Below are 13,272 nucleotides of genomic sequence, written 5' to 3'. Positions count from 1 at the left end.
CATTTCATCCGAAACAATCAATGTTTTAGATGGAGTTGATGGGTCCATTTGACTGGGTTGTTTGAGTCGCTTTAGGTACGTTTTCTTGGTTGCAACTTTATCCTTATCATTGAGCTTGTGCTCTTTGGCTTAGGTGTAGGTTGAGGAGGATCAAGTTGATTTCTACTACAAGTACTAACCCAGAATTCCTCTTTATCCTCTTCTTCTGGGAGGATGAAATCCCACATACCATGTAACATCTACAAACTTCTTCTTTATCTGTGTGTTCCCGAGTATCGATTTTTCCTCATTCTTCTTCAGATTCACACTTGCAATAGCGTTAGGGGGTTTGGATATATGTCGAAGGGTTTTCTTTTAAAAGGTCTGTATGGATTTTTAAAGAAGTTTCTTCCACTTCTTTCTTAATGTCGACCATCTCATTAGACATGGTCTTCAAAACTTTTTGCAATCCTCTAAGTTGAATGGATATTTCAATTGTTTTTTCTTGGGATCTTCTTTGAAAGTAACCTTCTTGGATTTTCATTCTTCTAAGATCATTTTTCTTTTCTAGGGCTATAATACGTTTCTCTACTACTATTGCTTCTTTCATATTTTCAAATAAAGTTTTTTTGTTAGCTCTATCAACAAAGATTTCTAAGTTTGATGGTAAAGCAGTAATATACCATTCACTTCGCACTTCTTTGCTAGGATGGGAAGCAGCAGGAATTTTATTTAAGATTTTATTAAAATGTAAATTGAAATCTTTGATAGGTTCTTTTGACTCGGTCGTAAGGTTAGATAGGTCGTTGATCAGTGTCACCGTAGACCTATCATCACCCAAATAGATGATTGTTTCGTTTCTTGGAATATACAGTTATATCATCGAAATAGATTACAACTGATTTATTAACTAACCCTTTGAATGTGATGTCCATAGCTCTCTAAAATGTGGCACTAGCCTTAATCAGACCAAATGGCATCTTTGGATATGCGTAAAGGTGAGGTATGAGCATTAAAATTTCCTAGGAAAGAGTCTACTGAGTAGTTTCCAATGATGTTATTGCTATATGCTATTGGTTTATTTTCTCCCTCCAGTTCTGTTACTATGTATTTTTGATGTCTTTCTCGCTCAACTTTTATTTGATTTGGTTTACCGTTGTCAGGGAGCCACATGTGTGACCAGTCAGTTGCAAAGTATCCATGAAGTTTTTCTGACCAATCTCTGCTAAGAGTCAAGCCATAATATTCTGGAATATCGGCAACTAAAATATCAATTACTTGACATACCTTTGGGTTGGATGACAACCTTATGGTAACCTGATTTAATTCGCCAATCACTTCGACTTGCGACTGATCTAGCTGAACTATGTGCACAGTGGATTTCTGTGGTTGAACATTCAATTTTGTACATATTCACTTTGGTAAAATATTCGATGAAGCTCTAGAATCCACTAAGAAATTATGCAAATTTTTATTGAAAATTTCATAAGTAAGAAGAAATGGGGGAGTATGGGATCTCGATCTTCCTCCAATTAAGGCGATATCGTTTGGATCAACTTTATTAATTGCATCAGTTGGAGGTCTTCCCATATCATGGGAAGCTTGGGAGATTACAGCGGCTGGTAAAGGTGCAACTAGTACAACATGCAATTCTTTCAAAAGTATCTTTAGCTGGTGATTTAACTTGCTCAATTCGTAAAGAGTGATATTGGCCCTAGTATTTTTCATGTCTTCTATGATATTATACTCCATTTCATCTGAAACAATCAGCATTGTAGATGGAATTGATGGGTCCATTTGGACTGGGATGGTTTGAGTCGCTTTAGGTGACGGTTTCTTGGTTGCGACTTTATCCTAAGTCATTGAGCTTGCGCTCTTTGGCTTAGGTGTAGGTTGAGGAGGATCAAGTTGATTTCTACTGCGAGTACTAACCGGTAATTCCTCTTGATCCTCTTCTTCTGGGAGAATGAAATCCAACATACCTTGTAACTCTACAACTTCTTCTTTATCGGTGTGTTCCTCAGTAGCGATTTCCTCTTCTTCTTCTTCGGATTCAGCACTTGCAATATCATTAGGGAGTTTGGAATCTGTCGAAGGGTTTCCTTTAAAAGGTTTGTATGGCTTTTTAGAAGAAGTTTCTGCCACTTGTTTCTTAATGTCGACCATCTCGTTAGACATGGTCTTCAAAACTTTTTGCAATCCTTCTAAATTGAATGGATCTTTCAATTGTTTTTTCTTGGAATCTTCTTTGAAAGTAACCTTCTTGGATTTTTGTTCTTCTATCGCTTTTTTCTTTTCTAGGGCTATAATATGTTTCTCTACTGCTATTGCTTCTTTCATATTTTCAACTAAAGTTGTTTTGTTAGCTCTATCAACAAATATTGCTAAGTTTGATGGTAAAGCAGTAATATACCATTCACTTCGCACTTCTTCGCTAGGCTGGGAAGCAGCAGGAATTTATTTTAAGATTTTATTGAAATGTAAATTGAAATCTTTGATAGGTTCTTTTGACTCGGCCCTAAGGTTAGACAGGTCGTTGATCAGTGTCACCGTAGACCTATCATCACCAAACTTAATCAAGAATTGTTCTTGGAAAATCTTCCAACTAGTAATAGATCCAGACGGTAACAAGAAATGCCATGATCTGGTTGTTCCTTGCAGAGTATAAGGAAAATGTCAAACAACAGCATCTTCATTGGTAACTCCATTAAGATTTATGGGTAGCATAAAGTTATTTATATGTTCTTCTGCTAGCATGCCTACCTCATGGTTAAAATTTGGCAGCCATTTTTCAGGATGGGTCAGTAGCTGACTCAAGGGTGCATGCATTAAGACTCCCCCTGGGTTATTCCATAAGGATTGGGCCATTGCTGAACTGCTAACAGGGGAAATTGCAGAAGATGATCCATGCGGTTGAGGAGATGAGGATATTATGACTCCAGATGATTGAGAAGAATATGTGGTAGTGCCGATGGACTGATGGACAATGATTTGAAGTGGAGGAGTGGATGGTTGACTTCATGGTGAAGAGGTTGAGATGGATGATGAGGATGAAAGAGTCTCGCTATCAGACCCTTTAGGAGATTTCCTTGCTCTCTTACTTGTAGGTAGAGGTAACTCGGTTGGCTAAACACCAAACTTTTCACTCTTTAATCTAGTAAGAGGATGAGCAGGGTTATATTGTGAAGTCACGCTGCCTTGAGATTTATCAGATTTCTGAGGAGATAGAGAAAATCACTAAAGTTTGTGTGTTAGGCCCCTATACTACTAGTCTAACCCCTTATTGTTATTAGTATAACCCACTTATTATATTGATGTACCCATGTAGTGCCCATATTGTTACTATTGTGCCCCATAGAAGCCCACTATTGTTATTATTGTGCCCTTACATTATTATTGTTATGTCGGCTCTGATTATGTTATGACCCCATAGACTCCTATATATAGAAAGGAGGTCTTTTCATTTGTATCATCGAAGAATTGTTCATTTATGTAATGTAAAGGAGGTTTCCCCCTCGAAGAGGCTGAATTCTAAGGTGTTGATCTATCTTTCTATCTTTTCTTGAGCTGGTTTCATAACATTTGGTATCAGAGCTTTGGATTCTAGGGTTTCGCTACTCCAAACAGGTCATCGTGGCATTTTCGCTATAAATTTTTTTTCTCTGATGTTTCAGAAGTCGCAAAAAAAACCATTTGAGAAGAAATTGCGCTGAACCTTGGGTCAAAATTTTAGAGCTTTTTGCATGATATTTTCGGAGCTTTTTGCTCTACTGAACTAGTCTATAATCAGGTCATCTTGGGAGATTGTGCATAACTCTTTCTTGGAGAATCCAATTTGGATCAGATTGGTGGCATTGGAAAGAGAACGCAGAGAGCTACTACAGGTCACAATTTCAAAACTTAAAGATCTGAAAGGACAGAGTTACAGTCGTTTCAAGGTCGAGCTCCTAAAATCAAGAAAAAGCAAGATGAGGAAGTTTGATGGCAAGGATCCGGTTAATTGGATACTTCAGATGGAGCAATATTTTGATCTACATGGTGTACAACTGTTACAAAAGGTATCTCTTGCATCTTCATATTTAGAACCAGATCAATTTTTATGGTACAAAGGGCTTTGTTTTTGTAAACAACTTGTTACGTGGTCAATTTTCACAGAGGAAATGATAGAACATTATGAGGATACAAAGAGCAACACCTTCTTTAGAGAAACACCACAAAAATTGGAAAGAGTATAAGGGCTTTGTGACATAGTGGAAAGCAAAATTATGGAAACCAAGAAGCGTACCCCTCACAACTATAAAGATGGAAGTGTTGTTTCTCCTAGCCTTCCACAACCTACAAGTGTTACACCACAACAATTGGAAGAAAAAAGAGAAAACGGGCGTTGTTACAATTGTGATAGCAAATGAACTAAAGGTCATAAGTGTGTTGAGAAGAAATTATTTTACATAAAATATGAAGAGGAGGAAGAAAAGGATCAAGAAACAACAAAAGAAGAAGATACATTCCAGGACCCCACCCCAGAGAAAGAAGAAATGAATCAGACGATATCTTGTAAAGCATTGGCAGGAATTACCACTCCTCAAACTCTCAAGATAGAAGGACATATGAAGAAGAAAAAGGTGCAAGAAGTGAAATATCACATTGAGAAAGAAGAAATTAATCCAACCATATCTTGTAATTCATTGTTCGAAATTACCACTCCTCAAACTATCAAGATAGGAGGACATATAAAGAAGAAAAATGTTCAAGAAGTGAAAGATCACATCGAGCATCAAGAAATGAATCCGACCATATCTTGTAAAGGATTGGAAGAAATTACCACTCCTCAAACTCTAGAGATAGAAGGACATATCAAGAAGAAAAAGCTTCAAGCAGTGAAAGATCACATCGAGCATCAACAATAAGTTCTCCAACTTTTAAAGGATAACGCCACTTCGGTGAAAAATCAAACAAAACAACAGGTAGATCAACATTGTAGTGAAAAATGTTTTGATGTAGGTGATCGGGTATTTTTACTTCTACATCTCAAGCAAGCTATTTATGAGAAGGAAATGTTGGCAATACTACATGCAGTTAAAAAATGGTGACCTTACTGAATGAGAAGACTCTTCAAGGATGAGGATGTGGAAGCATTGTTTTGTGTTATTTATATTATCCAACCAGATTGGATAAACGAAGCAAGGGATGAATGGAAGAAGGACGAAGAAGTATGGGCACTTATTCAGAAGTTGCAAAAGATCCCAATTCAAACAATATTGCCAGAAATTAAAGAGGAAGGAAAAATCATATTGGAACCTGGAGCAATCACAAAAACAAGAACCCGACAGCTATGAAATCAATCAATTTTAGAGTATCTCATCAAGTGGAAAATCTTACCCACTAAATATTCCACATGGGAGGACAAGAATTTTATACAGAAGCATCAAGAACTACTCAAGCGTTGAGGACAATGCTTTTTGAAGGAGAGGGGCATGTTAGGCCCCTATACTACTAGTGTAACCCCTTATTGTTATTAGTATAACCCACTTATTATATTGATGTACCCATGTAGTCGCCATATTGTTATTATTGTACCCCATAGAAGCCTACTATTATTATTATTGTGCCCTTACATTATTATTGTTATGTCAGCACTGATTATGTTATGACCCGTTAGACTCCTATATATAGAAAGGAGGTCTTTTCATTTGTATCATCGAAGAATTGTTCATTTATGTAATGTAACGGAGGTTGCCCCCTCGAAGAGGCTGAATTCTAAGGCGTTGATCTATCTTTTCTATCTTTTCTTGAGCTGGTTTCATAACATTGTGAATCAAAGAATCAACTTCAGGAGGTTCAATAGTAGATTGTTCTAAAATGTCAGGGTTTGTAGCAGCGGCTGCTACTCCTGCAACTTCTGGCTCTGGATTTAAAGATTCTAAATGTGATGGAGAAGCCAGGGGATATGGTGAGGGAGATTTACTCTCAGAATGGTATTTAGATTTAGATTTACTTGCCATTCATAGTTCAGGCCCTCCTTCTAGTGCCAAATATGTTGAAGCCCCAAAAATCGGGTCTAGAACAAGGGGGATACCCACCCTGTCTGGACCTTGGTTAGTAGCTCCTTTTCCTTTTTGTAAAGTGGGTCCGACTGGGGATATGGGACCAATTTCCCAATTTATGTGTGTCTGTGTGAAGTATTGATATTTCCCTTCTAAAAGTTCCTAAGTGAAATGCTCTAATTTTAACTCTAAATTAATAACATGCAAATTTTATTCTAATAAACAGAAACATCTAATTCTACACTAACTCGGGGTGTAATCCTTCTATTATGTGATCTAAAATGATTTCAGATAACAATTGGTAATAAAGATCATTCAACTGTTATGAGAATAGAATTCAATAAATATGAATCATTTCGTATAAAAAATTAGACGAAATAGTTGTGAAAAACATATCGCATAATAAGCTATTCATATATTAAGCATAAATAAATAGTGATCACTATACAAAAGTGCCAAATGATAACTCAAATATTGACACATCAGTATATAAACAACTAAACTTGAATATCACTTTTAACACAAAGGCAGAAATAGTTAAGAGATAGAAGTACCATTTATAACTAGTCCTACTCATGAGCTTCAAGTGATAATGATTTATCTCTTCTTAATCAAACATCCACTAAGAGTATAGAAGTGCAACATCAGTAGCAGATATTAAATGCAGATATCAATAAATCTTGTTCCATTCATTCATCAAAACCTCCTCACAGGGTACAAAAGTGCATGTTATGGGGATATGTTTTGGACCAATTTCAGGACCCTTCTCTAAATGCATGAGAAGGATTTAAATACTACTAACTAAATTTAAAAATAACTTATTACAAAATTGTGGGATGCGGTTTAAATGACCGTCCTCATTTCAGGCAAAAATTAAGACAAAATAAAACTAAAAATTAAAATTACTAACTAACTGTGTATCTCATCCTTGAAATCACACGCGTTCAGCATCTGTTTGAGAAGAGTTGGTTGGCCAACTTACGATTTTAGTTGTGCTAAGAAAACAGAATCGGCAAGAGCTGGCACCATCTTCTTGAGAGAATTGATGATACACTTGAGAGTCATGCACTGGCTGTGTGGTTTTACCAAGTACATCCAGTAAGAATCCCAATTCAACTTGGTTAACCTTTGGATTGATTCTACCTTTCCTTGAGCCTTCTGTCTCCAGTCCGTCTACAATTGTTGTTCATATGTACATACCATTTTGAAGATATTTCTGACAAATACCACTGGTTTAGGATTCAAGTTTTAGTTTTTTACCTCTATCGTTGCTTTCTTACAAATTTTTGGGCTTACAGGTGACTGAGCAATTAGGAGATTTCCTTTTCAAGAAGTTTTGCTCAGCTCTAGGCACTAATTGTGCATCGGAAACTACCTCCGTTTCTTGATTCGGGCTTCCTTAGTGCATTTTTCACCTTTTGTGCTTTTTCTTATAGTGGGTATAAAGCTCAAAATTTGTGAAAATAATGATTCCGTAAGCTCTTGACCTTGTGTCTTAAAATGTCTGTTTCTTATATCAGCACTGTCCAGTATCCATTTAACCATGTCTATATATGGAAGAATTTTGGGCCTCGCCGCTATTAGGTGTAAGAATGAAAAAGCCAGTTCTGTGATGGACGCCTCAGAGGAACTATGTGAGCCTGCAGTAGCCTCGACCTCCATTACTCTGGGATTCTCTTCCTAATGTAGATTGTACATGCCTTCCCAGGTAGCAATACTAGTGTCTCAGTTGCAGGCGGTGTCTGTTTACAAGGGCACCATTTCCTTCTCTTCAGAGCTCGGGGCTTTGCCTTTCTTTCCCATAGTATCCTGCGTACTTCTTTGTATCATTCTCTGTTCTTCGTTCCTACAATTTACAAATGAGATGAGAATAATGATCAGGAAAAGGTGACGGGAAAGCCTTAAATGCCAAAGACATATATAATACACCACCTTTCGTGAAATGATTTTTTGATAAGCATGAAACCCTATTCCACTAATTACTGGAAATGAACTCATTAATTGGCATTAAAGCACATAACCAGGTGTTGGTTTATGGAAAATACCTTTTCGAAGCACGAGCCCGAAAGATCTTTGATGAGGTGATTCTGCAATTTTCTTCGCAATATCGCAGGTCACAACATCACAGAATCACGACATCACTTGCTCGCTATATCGCAAACTTACAATATCGCATTATCACATAATTGTTCTATGATATTGCCACTTTTATCGCAATATCGCATAATTTCTCCATCACAATATCGCAATATCACAATATCGCGATATCGCGAGAGCGTGGCATATGATAATTTTCATTAATATGTTTCCTGCGATTTGCGATATGCACCGTTGCATATCGACAGTTTAAATTTTTTCAACGTAAGCGGTGTTTGACGCATGTGATGCGATATATACCCATAGTCCCATATTTCGATCTCGCAATCTATACAATTTGGCTTGCAAGGGGGTATCCATGATCCTTTTGCGATGCGATACTTCCTAAGGAATAATCCTACTTTATCATAAAACTTAGGCTTTTCTGATTTTTTAAGGGTACTCTCCCAAGCTTAGGATGGTAAGTTTTATTGAAAAAGGAATTATAAGCACTAATTGGTTTTTTTAAATTTTGACTAAGGGTCCCCACTTATTTGGTATTACTAATAACACCAAATAAGAAGGGGGGTTGTTGCTAGCCACAATAGGTTCCAATATAAAGGGACCAAGAAAAAAGGGCCTTAACCATTTGATATTTATGAGATTGAAGTTTTGACTCCTTTGAAAAATCAAACACCTGGGACGTATGTGTGGGTGTTACCCTATACTAGCCTACTCTTCTACCTCAACTAAGTTAACCACTCTGTCTCATTAGTGTGTACATGTTCAGAAAGGAGTCACCTACTACTAGGAATGGGCCTCTTGAGGGAAACCATGTATCCACCATTACCGAGAGTGTTGGGTATGTGTTATATTCTTTCCACAACCAGTTTCACACATTTTTATGTTGTACCAAATATAGTTGGGGAGGACCCTATAATGGTTGAATGGACCCAAGGATGGTGGGTGGACCCACATGTTATTTTTACGCATGGTTTTGGTCATGATGGTATTTTCTAGATCTAGTCAAGGGAGCTATGATTATGTTCTAATCTAGGGTTAATGATTGAGGTTTATGAATTCCTTGACATGTGTATAATATATTGCAACATTGAAAGGAATATAAGGAAAAATCAATATGGTTTTCTCGGCTTTATGTTCGAGGAGAAAATATCTATGTATATCTTTTATGTTCCTGTTATTGAATATTTTTCTATTTTTAAGAATTTGTTTGTATATAATTTTTGTATAGGTCTAAATCGTACATTTGGTAGCATAACTATTTTGGCTTTAAGGGGACTCCTTTGCGGCTGAGGGCTTTTTCTTGGGCCTATGGTAAACCCTATAACAGGGGAAGGCTTTTGGGATTGATTCTTGCTTTGAAAGGAGATGGCGAATAGTTGGGAAGATAGAGATCAAGAAATTCAATGGAAAAAGGTTTGAGTTGTGGAAGCAAGATGGATGATCACTTTGGTGTATATAGGTCTGTGGGTCATAATACATCCAGGCACTAAACCAACAATAATGTCTACAGAATACTAGACCAAGTTGAACCAGAAGAAAAATAGAATGATATGACTGTTTGTCTCAGATTCAATATTGCTAAATGTTTACGACAAAGGCTTTGTGGGATAAGTTAGGGGATTTGTATTAATCTCAGTCCCTAGTGAACAAACTTTTCCTACAAAAAATTTTGTATAACCTGATGATGAGGGATGGATACTAGGTAAGAGATCATTTGAATTCCTTCAAATTCTCTCATAATTCAATTGTTATCTATTGATATTAAAAAATTTGACAAAGATAAGTGCATCATTTTATTGTGTTCTCTACCAAACTCATGGGATAGTCTGGCTGTTGTTATAGGTAGCAATAATGTAACCACCTTCCACCCACATCTACCCAAGTAACTGACCAATTGGGGTATACATACAATGAGAGGCTACTACGATATTATTCAACCTCCTTCGTCACCATAAGGAAATGGAATCGATAGAAACACATCAACCATACCTTCTACATCAACAACAACACCCTTAGAAGACTTCCCAACCACTCAGACATCCTACCCCTACGTCCCATTATACTTTTAGACCTCTTGACCTCTAAAAAATCTCATTCTATGGGCATGCCAGTGTCCAGGGACCTTTGGATGCTCTCACAGGCCTCCATGCCTGAGTCCAAGGAATTTTCCGAGCAATCCTATGCCAGCGTCCCCAAAATTTAAGGCACTTTTCTAGCCCAGAATTTCAGTCACTGCCCAAAACATGTTGGAACTTTTAGAAGCCATTAAACACATTATGAAAAGTCTAATAAACCAAAAATAAGCTTCAGTACTAGACCTGACCATCCCCAACCAAGACTGACATTCTGTTAAACACTTGACATCAATGCAACCCACATGTTTAGGATCACCACCTTCTCCCTTGAACCATTATGACATCAATTAGGTCTTGCATCCATCATTTTCATAATTACAAGTAAATACATGGAATAACCATGACATGAACCAATCAATTAACCATGGTTATAACCAGCATAAAACCATGGAAACAATAGAGATATAATAGTTATTAAATCCACATATAAACAAGTACAAAAGTAGGAGAAATTAGCTTTCATTAATCATAGGTAAATTCGACCAGGTTCAAGACTTCCATGTACGACCCGACTATAGACCCATCTGAAACAAATCTTTCTTTCATCTAATCACCATCATTCCATATTCCAAGCATGAATGTGGGATCTTATGGATAAACCAATAAGAAAAAAAGAGAATCTAGAGATTAAACTACCTCCACCCTCACCAAACCACAATCACACCAAAATGGGTGCTCTTATCACAAAACTGAAATAAACTTGGAATTCTATCCAGAATCCATCGCTATCCTTGAGGAATTTTCTCTCTCCTTGTCTTTCAAGCATTACCGCAATCCAATCCTGGATCACTAGGCCCTAAACCGAGACCATTCTCTCAGGATTTACCATAATCCAAACCCATATCATTAAGCCCTAAACCGATACTCCTTCCTACGGATTTACCATTGATCCTGCGAAAACTGGTCAAGGGATTCCTAGGCCTTTTGGAATGAACGTTGAGACCACCTCCTCCCTAGATTCTAAAATCGATCCAATAAATCCAAAGCTCAAAATTGTGATAAACATGCCAACACACTATGGCATCTGAAAAAGATAAGGATAGGCTGAAAACCACTATCATAACCCGACAAAACCATGTCACTGGTAGCAAGAGAACAATAAACCAACATGAAAACCCATGCATGTCAAAACCAGCTAGGAAATCACACATGAATATAATGTTACCTACAAGTATTCCTACTGAAGTTGCTTGATCATGCTTTTCCTTCCTTTATGCTTACTTTCTTTCCTCTCCCTTTGTTTTCTTTTCCTTCCTTGATCCAAAGCTAGAGTGCTCCAAGAAAACTCTAAGTTTCCGAGAGTGAGAGAGAGAGAATAATGTGGGATCTCCAAAACGTGAATTGACAAAAGGTTACCAACTAATCCTTAGAAGCCTTTTTATTAATGAGGCCTCTATTCTCTTCATTTTCCATTATTTTCCTTCAATTTCCTACTCACATACAACTTGTGACCTTTCACCTTACTTTTCTCATATTTTCCTTTATTCTCATAAATAAATGTGCCAAAAATGCCTTTTTCCTTTTTAATGCCTTTCCCTTAGCCTTTGCCATAAACACATCCTATGATGCCCACTAGGATATATTTTCCCAACATTTAGCTTGAAATAGGTGTCCCTTAACCGTGGTCATATTTTTCCTTTATTAGCTTCTATTACATGAACTTTTCACTAGGGCTATTACAAATACAACTACCTTGAAGTTTTGATGAAATAATGTCATCCACAATGTTAGAGGAGATGGGACAGAAAAATGTGGAGAGCTATAGAGATGCCTTGTTTGTAAGAGGACAATCCCAAAAGAGAAACAAAAATAAGTCGTGAGGTGGGAGATTTAAATCTAGAGGAAGATCTAAATATCCAGGAAAATGATGTAAAGGTATGATGGAAATGTGAAAAATAAGGGTACTATAAAAAGGATTGTAGATCTACAACTCTTGAGAAAGGAAAGAGATATGATTATGCTACTTCAATAGAGGTAAAAATCACCTCGAATGAAGGTGGGGATGTGTATTTGGTTTCTTCTTCAAGTACATATGTAGATCATGAGGCATGGTTGATTGACTTTGGTGCATCCTTTCATATTGCTCCACATATGATGTGGTTTCACGAGTATGATAAATATGATGGTGGTGATTTCTTCCTTGGTGATGATAGGAAGGCCAGAATCATAAGATGCATAAAAGTCAAGTTGAATTTTCAAGGTGGAAGGATTAGAAAATTTCTTGGTGTTATGAACATTTGTGGATTGGCCACAAATCTAATTTTATAAGCAAGATGGTTCAAGGAACATTGGTATTGATGATGGGATTTTAGATTAGAACTCTATACAAGTTGTTGGGCAGTATTGTTATTGATGAGAGCAATAGCTCTGTGGTTCCTAAAAGTGAAAAAAAAATCTAGTCTCTAGTGAAAATGTTATTTTTTGGCATCAAATACTAGGACACATTGGAGAGAGGGCCTTTGTTTACTACATGATAATGGTATGGTATAAGGTGTGTCTAATTTCTCTCATTATTTTGATTTTTCTAACATATGGGAAGAAGAATCAGGTGAGTTTCTCCTTCGTTGTAAGAGGGAATAAGGGATATTAGACCTTGGGCATAGTGATGTGTCGGAAGGACAAATTTTTAGATACCTCTACATAGTATATGGTAAGTAATATGTTTATATATATAAGTTCTAAAATACAATAGTTACAAATATGAATTATTATTTTAATTTGTTTTATAAAATGGATCTTAATTTACACCTACTACTTACATTTTATATATAATTCGCATTTATTAATATTCTCTTTTCTAATTATATGTTTATTAATTAAATTCATTAACCTTTTATATGCTTATTAATTATATGTTTCGAAATATTATGAATAGAAATATAACTATTATGATTCAAATTTACATTAATGTCATGCATGCATATTGGGAATTTAGTTTAAATTATAAATATTATAAAATCTTAGGCATCACTACAACATATCTTCCCTACCATATTTTTTAGCAAAGATGCTCA

The sequence above is a fragment of the Pinus tabuliformis genome, chromosome 4_2 (genome assembly GCF_031772625.1).
Source record: "Pinus tabuliformis cultivar Carrire ecotype Pingquan chromosome 4_2, CPIR1, whole genome shotgun sequence".
Lineage (NCBI taxonomy): Eukaryota > Viridiplantae > Streptophyta > Pinopsida > Pinales > Pinaceae > Pinus > Pinus tabuliformis.
This window is presented reverse-complemented; position numbering follows the sequence as displayed.